Here is a 13,260-nt window from a genome sequence, read left to right as displayed (position 1 = left end):
ATGTGAAAATGATCCGAGAAAAGCAAATATGTTGAGGAGCTAGAACTTAAATCTTGGGATAGTTGACTTGAAGAAAGTCTACACTGTTGCCCTGCCCTTGGATTCACACACAACCACTCATCTCCAACTTTTATTGGTACATTTAGCTCATTTTAATTCCAAGTTACACTGTACACTACTACACCACTGTGTTTATTCAAAACAGCAGGATAGGGAGGATCAGAGTGTATCACATAGGAATCCTAGAAATCTGTTGTCCTTAAAGCCAATTCTGATGTAAGATCTAATAGGAGAGGAACCATACCTAAAATCTGATCCAGATTACAATGCAGCCTTTCACTGAGAAAATCGGGGAAAGAGTTCATCTGACCTGCTCAGCAGAGAAGGCCTGAGGGGAGAAGGTGGAGTACAGTAGGGCCATGGCAGCCAGCAATCTTGCACTTGTCAAATGTAAACATCTGCCCAGTCAAAGGAAACAGCAACCCTCAGGGCCTCACATCCTCTGTCCTGAACTGGTAAACTGCATCCTTTGTGCTCTCTACCTCCTGACCTACTTCTAAACTTCATCTCTTATTTACTACACACTGAGGCCTTCTCCTCATATCTGCTACTTGGTACTAGACCTCAAGCACTGACCTCCACCTTCCGTCCTTCCTCAGTTACTTAACCTCTCTGTGTCTGAAGTTCCTCTTCTATCCAAAGAGAATAATAATCCTGGGGTTGGCTCTGGACCCTAGTGGCTTTGGGTATGATCATATTTTCTAAAGTTCGAACAAGAACCTTATGAAACTTTCAACAACAAAAACACAATCCTCAAAAATGAAACAAAACAGGAAAAGGTAATAACATCAAATTTGCCATTTAGGACCATTCCCGTGGCTCAGGTGGTTGGAGCACCTGTGCTCCTAAAGCTGAGGTCTCCGGTGCGATTCCCACATGGGCCAGTGAGCTGCGCCCTCTACAGCTAAGATTGTGAACAACAGCTCTCCGTGGAACTGGGCTGCCAGGGGCTGCGGTGAGCTGCCGTGTATTGCCAGGAGCGGCCAGTGGCTGGCAGCCGGTGAGAGCTGCCGTGAGCTACTGTGAGCAGCCAACTGATGACCAGCAACCGACTGCCTCAGCCGGGGGAGCGCAAGGCTCATAATACCAGCCTGGGTCAGGGAACTGTGTCCTACACAACTAGACTGAGAAACAACGGCTTGAACCGGAGTGGTGGGGAGGGAGGCGGAGGGGGGGGGGAATTTGCCATTTAAACTACTGACTCAACTAATTAACAGGGACTATAAGTTTCCAACATTAAATCATGAGCCAGGGGCTTGCTTCAGGATGAACTGAAAAACAGTTAAGAAGCCAGTGATCTCATCTATTCTAGTGCTGCTGTGGACACTCCAAATCCTCATATTCTCAAACGAATGGACTTGGCTTTGCCTCTTGCTTGTTCCCATGCTCAAGTATCTGCCTTTCATCCAGCACAGTTTCCCTATCTGTGCAGTAAGGAAAGAATATGTTTTCCTGACAGGCCAGGGCCGATGTTCACCAGTGTTACTTTATGTAGTATCCCCAAGAGTCCTCTGGAGAGAAGCAGAGGGAAGGACTGTCAAGAGCTGCAGCTACATAAACCGCCTGTGAGGATAGATTTGTAGTGAATTTGGTTAATATAGGCATGGAATCCTCCAAATCAGATAAAGTGTGCCAATGTGTTCGCCCTGCCAAGACATCTGGACTATATCAGTCAGGTTACTGTGTTGAAGACCTCCTTTGCCCCGCTGGTGAACACTCTGTCTTTCTGTTCTCCAGGGAAGTATTTGGTCTGGAACCCACTTATTTCTCTGAAATGTTTTTCTATAACTTGGGCTCTCGGATATTTTCGGTATCAACAGGAAGAGACCTGCCTTCGAAACATTCACAAAAGCCAAACAATACTTAGACCCTTAGAAAAAAGAGGTAATTGTTATCTCTCTCAGAAGACCTCACAGGCTATTTATTCTTGACATCCTTTTCTTGATTTACTGGTTCTCCGACATCATACACCTTCCTCTTGCAAATAAACATATGCCCTTGTGTCCCCAGAAGAACTACAAATGCTTGGCAAAGGGGTGGGGGGCATTCAAGTGATTCTCTTGGGTTTGTGATAAGAAGAAAGTCTCCTCTCATAGTCTGTCCTCTTCTCACATCAATTTTCTTATTCTACCTTACATTTCACTCCCACATTAGCTCGATTGTCTGTGCTCTAAGGAAACTTTGGCTCTGTGCATCCCCCTTCCCCTTCAGCGGTGCTGATCAGATGAGGTCAGGAAATACCAACTCACAAATGTTTCCTATGATCATTTTACAGTAGTAATAAGTAATACCTAAATAACTAAATGTAATAACATAATAAGCAGAACCAAATGTGTGGTGGGTAGGGATGGAGCCTGTCCTAGTGTCAAAAGAAGAGAAAGCATCAGAAATTATCAACTCACATGAAAATTCTGGGGCTGCTTCCAGTACAACCGCCAGAGACAGGCAACTCAGTGCTAATGGAAAATGCGAGACTGTGCAGCTCAGAAATTGTCCCGGAACAGCCATTTGTGCTTCCTCACTTGTCTGCATCCAGCTCACAATGGCACTGGATTTCAGAATGACCAGCCTCAAACTCATTAAAGACTCTCCTTGTCCATAAATAAAGAGCCCTGTGTGTGTGAGAGAGAGAGAGAGAGAGAGAGAGAGAGAGAGAGATCCACACCCAGAGAAAGAAACAGAAAGAAGCAAAAGCAAAAAGACAATTTTCTAGTCAAGGGATGGAAAGTACAGCATAAGGAATATAGTCAATAATATTGTAATAACTATGTATGATGTCTGGTGGATACTAGACCTACCGAGGGGATCACTTCAAAGTTATATAAATGTCTAACCACTATGCTGTATACCTGAAACTAATATAATATTGTATGTCAGCTGTAATTGAAAAGTTTTTTTTAAAAAAACTTAAATTGACTATTTCTCACAGTTATTCAAAATGCATTATTTTAACTGATTATCTGAAGTACCAATAGAGCCTAAATAGGTATTATTCATTGAACTAGTTTGTGGTTTTGGCTTTTACTAGAGAATTGAGGTCAGGTAAGAATTAACATTGTAGTGACCAAAAAAAGGAAACAATATGCTTCTCTGCTTGCCCTAACCTCATCCACATAATGACCATAAGGTAGGCTTGAAATGCATTCCAAAATTCTTGTCTATGAGCCTACTTTTGTAGCACTGCAGCTGATGAAGGCCAACCAGTATCTGTAGGGGGAATACATCTCCAGAGAATAGCCAAGAAGGCACCTCCACAGGTTATCTGTCAGTTTTTATAGATGCTCTTGATCAGGTTGAGGAAGTTTCCTTCTACTTCTATTTTGTTGAATTTATTTTCATGAAAGGGTGTTGGCTTTTGACAAATGCTTTCCTTCCCCTTAACATCTATGTGATGAACATGAGGTTCCCCACCCCCTGCATTCTATTCATACGGTATATTACATTGATTTTCATGTTAAACCAACCTCACATTCACCAGGCAAGCTGCTTGAGTGTGTGTGTGTGTGTGTGTGTGTGTGTGTGTGTGTGTGTGTGTCCATAGCATGATGAGGCCAAGGCACTTGGGGGAACCTGCAATTAGTTTATCATGGCTGGCGAGTAGGGTGAGTGTGGGTGGGCAGTGGTGGTTGTGGCTGGAGAAGAGGCAGGCAGCAGCCAAGATGAAGGTCCTTGTATGCTATGTTCAGGGTTTGGAATGCCTTGTAGGCTACTGTGAGCCCACTGCAGTCATTAAGCTCGGGGGTGACATGACCTGATTTGCTTCCAGAAAGACAATTCTGGCAGCTGTGTGGAAAATAGAATAGAGAAGTTTGAGATTGGAGTTAGAAAGCTGCGGCAGTATCCCATTCAAGAAATGACTCTATGTTGAACTTTCTGAGAAACTATCAAACTCTTAGCCTACTCTGAGGGTTTGGGCTTATTCCCTCAACTCAGCACAGTACACTGGAAAATGAAAAGAACTTAGAGCCTTCCTATTGCTGGTGAATTCTAACAGTAGCAATTAAGGGTTCCTCTGTTCACAGAGGTATTTACTTGAATTTTTCCTACATATTGCCTCAGTCCATTTAAAGTTAGAAGGTCTTAAGTTTCATTCGCAAAATTTAACTGATGCACATTTTTTCCTTCAGTATTGCTTCTGGGGAATGGGGGCAAGATACAAAGTATGTTAAACAAGATTCTCTTTACCAGACTCTTTTTCTTTTCCATTCCTTGGAAGACTCCTTCCTTCTTTTTTCCCTCTTTCCCTCTTTCCCTTCCTCCCTTCCTTCTCTTCTTCTCCTGCTTTTTACCATTTCTTATTCATCTATTAAGTATGATAGGTAAAGGGAGATTTTTTTTTTTACCTTTCTTCACTCCACCATCTTTTACAAAGAAATCTCTCATTTGGTTTTAAACTGTTAATTTTTCCCTCGAGATATATTCTGGCTAACTTTGAGTTAATTAGTTTTAGACAAATGTAAGATTTCTAATCTTTCATATGTGGGACGCTAATGGATCTGTGATTATCAAGGTCCTTACATTTTTATCATTTTATCAAGTCTTATGTTAATCATCATCTCCATTTCATCCCAAATAATACGAGAACCATGTTTTACAAGTCAATGCTGTCCAACATTTAGTTATAACTTTGTTAATTATACTATTTTATATAGTCTATCCTGTTTTACACTCATGGCCATGGTTACTGGTTTCTTTGTTCACAATTCCTCTGTTGCATCTTACTTCTCTCTCTTATGTTCAGTTTACCTGTAATAGAAGAACATCTTTAAGCTGTTCTTTAAGTGAGGGTTTGTGTGTGGTCATCCCTCTCAATCTTTGTTCAAAAGAATATCTTTACTTCACCCTCATCTTTGCATAATAGTTGAGTTGGGTGTGACACTCCTGCTAATTTCCCCTTTGGGTGCATTAGTGATATGAATTCAATTTTATTGCAGATGGTGAGAAATCTGCTGTCAGTTTTTTATTACCCTGATAGTCCTGTGTCTCATCTTTCTAGCTTGCTTTTATGATCTCCCTCTTGTCTTTGTTGGCCTGCAGTTTTCCCATGATTTGGTTTTACTGATTCTCTGTGTAGCTTGTGATTTCAGAATATGAGGAATCACATCTTTTAGCAAATCTGGAAAATTTCCAGCCAGTGTCCCTTTGAATATTGGTTTATACCTGTCTCCCTATTCTCCGATTCTGTCATTCCTACTAGCTATTTTTTGGTCCGTTGCATTCCCCCCCCCCCATATTTCATAACCTTTCATACATTTCCCCTTTGTCCTAGTTGCCTTCTGAATAATTTATTTAGCTCTATCTTCCAGTTCACTAAAGCAGATAAATCTGCCTTTAAACCTATCCCCTGAGCTTTCGATGTTACTGGACATGTTGTTTTTCATTTCTAGAAGTTTCATTTGGTTCTTTGAAAAAAACAGCCTCTTCTTTTATCCACAGAATCTTGGTCTTTCTTTATCTTTTCTAAGTATCCTAAACTTATTTTATATACTCTGGTAGTTCAATTATCTGAGGTTCTTGGTGGTCTAATCCTGCGCATCATGCTGACAATCACAGATTTTTTTTCCTTATGTGTTTTATCATTTTGATTGTGAGTTTCGAGCAGAGCTTCATCAGTGGGACTTCTGTGAGATCTGAACCGAGGATGTGTCTCCCAGAGAGGTTGTGTGTTTACTTCTGCCAGGAGACCTCAGGGTATCTCTGGGATGGTATATTTTTTACATTAATTTGTAAGTTTGGAGTTTCCTGGACTAAACAAGAGGTATTAACTCCAACCCTAGATCAGGATGAGAATAGCGCTAGAGTTACAAATTATCAGGGGAAGCATTTTATTTTCTTCCACCAGAACCCATGAAGAGACCAAACTCCCTTGTCGTCGCCCCAAGGTGATGGGCCAATGTCCTTTCTAGTCCACCCTTTAATTGCCTGTGTAGTCCTTGTGAGGAGGTACCAGGGCTTTTCTCCTCTCCCTGATGGTCAAGGCCTACTGCCTAACATAAACTCAAATGCCCATTGATCCTTTTTGTTTTCTGATACCTGAGAGCACTTTCCATGACAAACTCATCATGTGCATCAGAAGGGATATTTATTAAATTTCATCCAGCCTTTTAAAGCACTTGGTAGCAGGAGAGTTTTCAGGTTACCTAGTGTGCACTATTTCCAGAAATTACTTTCCCTTTTATAACTCACACAGCACTGAGAAGCTCCCACAAGTTTTCTGGAAGATGGCCAAAATGATGGAGAACATTTTTCGTGACTATGTAGCCTCAGAGAAGGGTTAGACCTCTGGGACGCTAGACACCCAATGACAGCCTAAGGTAATCGGGGGCCAGGGTTTGAAAGAGCCTTAATTGCCCAAAGCCACATATTACAAGAAATTTCTGCAAGAGCTGTTATGAACTGGTTATGTTTGTGAGATGTTACTGCCCTAGGATCAGAAGGGGAAAAACATGAAGACCCTGTCATGATGGGAGTCCAACCCCAGCCAAATGGTAGTAAGACAAGATTGGTTTGAGTGCATGCATTACCTGGGGCCATATAGAAGCAGGTGCTGAAAGCTGCAGAAGTTACTGGGCATACTCAAAATACAGTTAAACCTACAATTCCCTGAGGTACAGATAACTGATTCTGTGTATCCTTTTGAAAGGAAATGTGTAAAGTTGATTATTATGCTTTATTCATAAAATAAAAAAGGGATTAGGAATAATGCAAAACTTACATATGACATAACACAAGTGGTACAAGAATGGACACTGCTAAACTCCAGATACGGGTCTGCAATTGCCTCTTAGACATCTCCACATTCATGTTCTACATGCACCTCCTACTCAGCTACATCCAAGACTGAAAACAACTTCTCTCCAAGCTCTCTCTCTTCTGATATTCCCTGCATGAGCAAGGTGTGTTCAGCTGGCCAAATCGATCATCTAGGAGTCACACTTGATGCCTTCCTGTCTCTCACAATTAATCGGGCACTAAGTCCAGTACACCCCACTTTCGAAATGCCTGTCAAATCTATCTATTTCTCTCCTTGGCATTGCTGGGGAGCGGCAAGGCCCAGATTCACGCTCCTCTTGGGAACAAGAGAGGCCGCGCCTCTTCTGCACCTTCCCCAAGCTTGTGGAACCTTCCTGTCTGAAAGGACTCTTTACCCCTTCATATTTCTATACAACATTGTTTAATGCTTTGAATTCCTTTCAGGCTCCAGGTTTTAGAGTTTACCACAGAAAGAATTTCAGCCTATTTGTTTCCCTCCAGGCTGCAGTTGGAATCTTGAGGGCAGCAGGGAGGGCAGGCATGTGCATTCTTGCAAACCCTCTCGTGTGTTTCTGATGTGCAGCTCTGGTTGGGAGCCACTGCACAAAATGGTGAGCTATTCGAGTGCAAGAACTATGCCCTTCAACTTGTATTTATCAAAATACAACACAGGCCAATACCTGATATAGAATCAGTGCTCAGTAAATGTTCAGGCGAATGAGTGAATATAAGAACTGGAGAATGATAGAAATGGATGGCAGGGATCTTAGGCGTTTCTTAGTACAATCCCTGTGTTGTTTTTTTGTTTGTTTGTTGTTTGTTTTCAGTTGTTTTGCTGTTGGGATGGATTGCGCCTTCTGGTGGCAACCACAGCCCACTAGTTATCCAGCTTCGCTAGGTGTTTTGTCGTGAAGAGGGATTTCAGGTCATGTAGATTGTACTACTTCCAGAAACAGAAATTATTTCTTTTTGCTTTTCTAACTCCCACAGCACCGGGAAATTCCCACAGAATTCCCAGAAGAAGAACATGATGAAGGAAACCACTTTTCCTACATACACTTTAGCAAATGAAGTACTAGATGTGGCCCTCAGACACCACTTTCCTGGTATCTCCTAAGAACTCTTTTCTCGCATTGGTTATTTTCACCTGTTTTCTTCTGCAAGTTCCTTTCTGTTCGGGCTCACTTTCCATCTTTCTCTCTACCTGGACTTGTTGAAAATGCAGGAGTCAATGTTTCCCAGCCTTCCCCACACCAAATGTGTATGCATAGGTATGTGCTTGTGTACACACACACAAACACACACACACACACACACACACACACACACACACACACACACACACTCCTGAAATCTTGAGGAACTTTCAAAAGGAACTTGAAAGGTGAATGCTTTTATTAGTATCATTTCATATGAAATACAACATTTTGGACACTTGGAGGTACTCTAACCACAGACTTTCTATCACTGGAAAGGAGTAAGCAGTGCAGGGTGGGCAGGATCCACAAAATAACTTATATTCCACCATGTGCATTAGTCCTAACATGTTTACAAAATAAAAGAGGCAGCTTTGGTGAGGGCGAAAAAGTCCTGGACCCATAGTTCAAAAACCTGGGTTACAGGACTGGCTCTGTCACTTGCTACGTCTCAGTTTCCTCATCTGTAAAATCAGGGCAATAGTACCACTTCATATTAATATAGCCTCTGCTGCAAAAGACTGGCTTCAGTACCCTGGCTCTGAGCTCCCACAGACCCCTTGTGCTCAACCAGTACTACAATTGTCTGTTGAGATGTCTGTCTGTCATGGTAGAAGGCGGTCTCCTTGAGGGCAGAAATTGTAGTTGTTACCCCTGCTGTACACAACAGGGTAGTCAGTGAATGAAAAACGTTGAAGAGTTACATATTTTTGTCCTCTGAAGTGTTTACATTTGTGAAAGAATAATTCCTGTTTTACAATTATCAGTAGGCTACCAGGATAGTACAAATCTATTTTTATTGTATATAAATGGGATGTATGGAAGTTCCAAGTTGATAGGCATTTGGTGATTCATTCACCATGTTACCTAACAGTTTGGGAAACTTGTTAGATTCTCATAGCAGGGAGTATTGCAGTAAATTTTTCTCGCCTGCTTTTTCAGTTGATGTGTTCCTGGGCCACGTGTTTCCTCAATAATAAGCCTTGACTGTGGGCACCTCCACTTTAAAGATTTGTTAAAAGATGTTTTCGTGTGCACTGACTCATATGCGTCTCACAACAACCCCATGAGATAGGCAGGGAAGGTACTGCTGCTACCAGTGGACAGATGAGGAAAGCACTGTTCAGAGACATGAACTGAGTCAGCACACACCTTATCAAAAGCGCGTCTGGGGCCGGCCCGGTGGCTCAGGCGGTTAGAGCTCCGTGCTCCTAACTCCGAAGGCTGCCGGTTCGATTCCCACATGGGCCAGTGGGCTCTCAACCACAAGGTTGCCAGTTCAATTCCTTGAGTCCCGCAAGGGATGGTGGGCTCTGCCCCCTGCAACTAAGATTGAACATGGCACCTTGAGCTGAGCTGCCTCCCGGATGGCTCAGTTGTTGGTTGGAGCGCGGGCTCTCAACCACAAGGTTGCCAGTTCAATTCCTCGACTCCCGCAAGGGATGGTGGGCAGCGCCCCCTGCAACTAAAATTGAACACGGCACCTTGAGCTGAGCTGCCGCTGAGCTCCCGGATGGCTCAGTTGATTGGAGTGCGTCCTCTCAACCACAAGGTTGCCGGTTTGACTCCCGCAAGGGATGGTGGGCTGTGCCCCCTGCAACTAGCAACGGCAACTGGACCTGGAGCTGAGCTGCGCCCTCCACAACTAAGACTGAAAGAACAACAACTTGAAGCTGAACAGAACCCTCCACAACTAAGACTGAAAGGACAACAATTTGACCATTGTTCCCCAATAAAGTCCTGTTCCCCTTCTCCCAGTAAAAAAAAAAAAAAAAAAAAAAAAAAAAAAAAAAAAAAAAAAAAAAAAAAAAAGCGAGTCTGTGGCAGAGCCGGGCCTAGAATGAAACCAAGTTTCTCACTCTCAGTCTGGTGTGTTTCACACATTCCATTAGTTCAATCCAGTTGCTTTTTGTGATGCTGCCTCAATGATATTTTTGCATCTCATTCTAGTCCTGCTTCCCAACTGCCCCTCCCACTACTTGCCTCGGCATACTCTGTGCTCGACCAGAGCCTCTCTCTCCCTTCCCAGAACATGTCCTCTTGCAATTTCCTGCCTCGCATTTGCATCTGTTCCCACCTCTTGGTGGGCACCCACAACCCCCCATCACTGCAAGTTGAAGCCTTTGTGGGTCAGCCCTCCTAGATGAGATCTCTCTGCCCTTGAACCCACAGAGCAATCTATGCATTGTTCTATAGGCATTTCCATACTTGTTTCATTCCCTTTGCTCTTTTTTATTCCACTTAAAACAACACAAATTTATTCTTACTTCTAGAGGGCATTAGTTGTGGTGTTAGCAGGGTTGGTTCCTTCTGGAGACTCTAGTGGAGAATCCGTTTCCTTACTTTTTTAGCTTCTGGAGGCTGCCTGCATTCCTGGGTTCATGACCCCTTCCTCACATCACTCCACTGTCTTTGATCTTCACATCTCCTACTTACTTCTTCCCTCTAACTCCCTTTACTCTTAATTCCCTTGTTCTGTGCTCCCACAGCCCCTGTGCTCAGTCAGCTTTTTTTTTCCTTACTGTAGGGGAATTGTTGATTTATTTCATGTGACTGCTACTCCTGGTAAATGCCATTATTTGCAGGAAGTGGGCACTGGTATGGGATGGTTACTGATATTTTTTAAAAACAGAAAAATACCAGAGTACCTTGTATATAAGGTAAACATCTTATGATACTTGATATGTGTGTATACACACACATATATACATGTAGACATATATAGACATACACACACATAGAGACACAAACATACACACATATAGACACAGACACACAAATACACACACAGTAGGCTACATATATACTGGACTGTGATGTAAACCTAATTTCTTACTCTGGGTTCGATTCAGAAAAGATTGACAACCATTGGTCTAGAGGAACCGACTCACTGTGTTGTAGCTATACACTCCTTGGAATGAGAACAACTCATGAAGGTAAATTCCTGTCCATTATCATGGATAAGTATTTACTGGGGAAAATCATGTGTGATCGAACAAACAAAACAATAGCTGTCATTGTACCAAAGTACATATTATATCTTGGTTAAGGCTCTTGAATTCCTTCGAGTTTCCCAGTTCAGCCCAGGAAGGATTCAGTGTGTTCCATTCTCATGCTGTTACTTACAGATATTTTTGCTTTGCTAGTTCTTCTTAGATCTTCACATACTTTGGATTCAGATTTTGTTCCGTCTAGGTAAATGATTTCCCACTGTGATGTCCTCCATTTCTCCTCTGTGCTTTACATACGAGGGCCATGTGTGGCCATCAAAGTACCCTGGGGGGTCTGGAGGCTTGCATACCCTTGTGTTACTGGTGCAGGGGCCTTGCCCCTCTCAGGATAAAAATCAGGAGAGTGGGCAACAGTTTTGCAGAGAGAAAGGCTTATTAAATAGAAAGCTTGATGCACCAAGAAAACACACTCTGAAAGAGAATGGATGTGGCTCCCTGAGGCTTACAGGTACAGCGGTTTTATAGGTTCTTGGGATTGGGGGCCACCGCTTCCTTTCTCCCTCCCCAAGGTATGTTAAGGTGGGTCCTACGCTGCACCTGCACAGTGTACCTACATGTTACTTCATGGGCCGCCTGTCTCATTAGCTTCTTAAATCTCCACCTAAGGGAGTGTTTTTTACTATGATAATGAGGACAAGTTAAGTATAGGACAGCTCTTAATTAATCTGCATGGGTGACTTTAGAAACTTTCCCTGGCCCACTTATCTCTCCTGTGATTATGGCTCTGTCAGCTCATTGTTTCTTTAGGCCGGGGGACGTGGCGGCAGGCTGTGTGACCACCCACTCTACTTGTAGTCCTCCTCTTAACGTTCTTCATATGGTCAGAAAGTAGCTGCTATTCCATATAATGTCAAGGTGCTGATAACGAAAGAGAAGGAAATCTTCGATGATTAGTATGGGAATTTCCTCAGCATTTCCCCAGTCTGTTGATACCAGAGGGTATCTGGGGCTTTCCATCCAGCAAGAAATTGTGGACATCATTTTCTCCATGTTAAGTGCTTCAAGGACATCATACTGCAGAAATCCATTTTATGTCTCTATCTCAGGCTCTGGCTTAAGGAAATCGTCCTGAGATATGACACTGCAGTTTGGGAGATGTTTCTGCAAATTCTTAGCCAGTGTGGTCTTCCCACCATTTGTCACACCACTGATTCCAATGACAAATGTTTTCATAATTAGCTTTGAAAATTACGTCTTCCTAAATGTGCTGTGTCCAGGTTCCCCCTGGGGGGAGGTACTGGGGAAAAGGGCCTGGTGGAGAGAAGGCTGTTGTTCCTTGGCTTCTCCTCAGTTTATCCTGAATATTCCAAATGCACTGCAATTGCTTAAGGTGCAATTAAGCAATTAAGGTTCCACTTTCATAAACAAGCTAGGTGCCAGTTCGAATCCTCCCAATCAAAGAGGCAGAAGTGACAGCCAAGCGCACGCCTGTCACTAACCCACCAACTCCGTAGTTCCCAGCTCACCAAGTGACAGGCCCACAGCCCCTTCCCCCGTGCCCCTGCTGGGTCAGAGCAGCCCGGGTAGAAGTCGCCAAATCAGTTCCCTGCTGGGCTCCAGCTGGTTTCGCAGCCGCTGTGCTCAGTTTTCAGTGTTGCAGGTCTGCTCTCACTCCATGACTGTGAGCTCCTGGAGGACTGGGCAGTTGTCTGATTCATCTTCTTGTCTCCAATGGTCTGGAACACAGTAGTTGCGCCAAAAAACGTTGGATGAATGAGTGGATAGATGGATGAATGCTACTTAGCAGAACACCTTGGATATTCCAGTTGCCAAATGATAATAGATTGAACTGAATCGTCATCCAAATCTCATTTCTTTTCATCCTATCCCAGTGGGGGCAAAGGCTGTCCTTCAGTCTGCCTCAGGTTATCATTTCCACTCATGCTCTGAATTCCATCCCAGCTGCCTCCCCGGGAGCCTCACTCCATCCATTACCTTCTCCCTCCAGAATCTCTAGTCGCTCTGCTCCCGTTTCTCTGACTGGCTCCTTTCCCTACAGTAACAAACGTGTTCAGGTCTCCCCTCCCATTCTAAAAATAAATATCTTCAACTTCGTGTTTCTCCTTCTCCTCCTTTTCCTTTACTTTGCAGTATCAAGCTGAGCCTCATTGTAGAGTAATGCAGCTTCCCCTTTTGGGGGACTCTTCAATGTCAATACCCTTAGATATTTTTCTCTTGGGTTCATCAGACGACTCACAGAAGACTCTTGCAGCTGCCAGAATTGTAAGGTCAGAGTCGGA

At 43.3% G+C, this 13,260-nt stretch overlaps 1 pseudogene; it reads right to left on the bottom strand.

Moving 5' to 3' along the window:
- Positions 1–11,119: 11,119 nt before the first annotated feature.
- Positions 11,120–13,008, bottom strand: LOC109437105 (nicotinamide riboside kinase 1-like; annotated as a pseudogene).
- Between the last annotated feature and the right edge of the window lie 252 nt (positions 13,009–13,260).

The sequence above is a fragment of the Rhinolophus sinicus genome, chromosome 18 (genome assembly GCF_057876585.1).
Source record: "Rhinolophus sinicus isolate RSI-liver-muscle chromosome 18, RSI-T2T, whole genome shotgun sequence".
Classification (NCBI taxonomy): Eukaryota; Metazoa; Chordata; class Mammalia; order Chiroptera; family Rhinolophidae; genus Rhinolophus; species Rhinolophus sinicus.
Note: the sequence above shows the minus strand (reverse complement) of the source record. Positions and strands in the feature narration are given on the sequence as shown.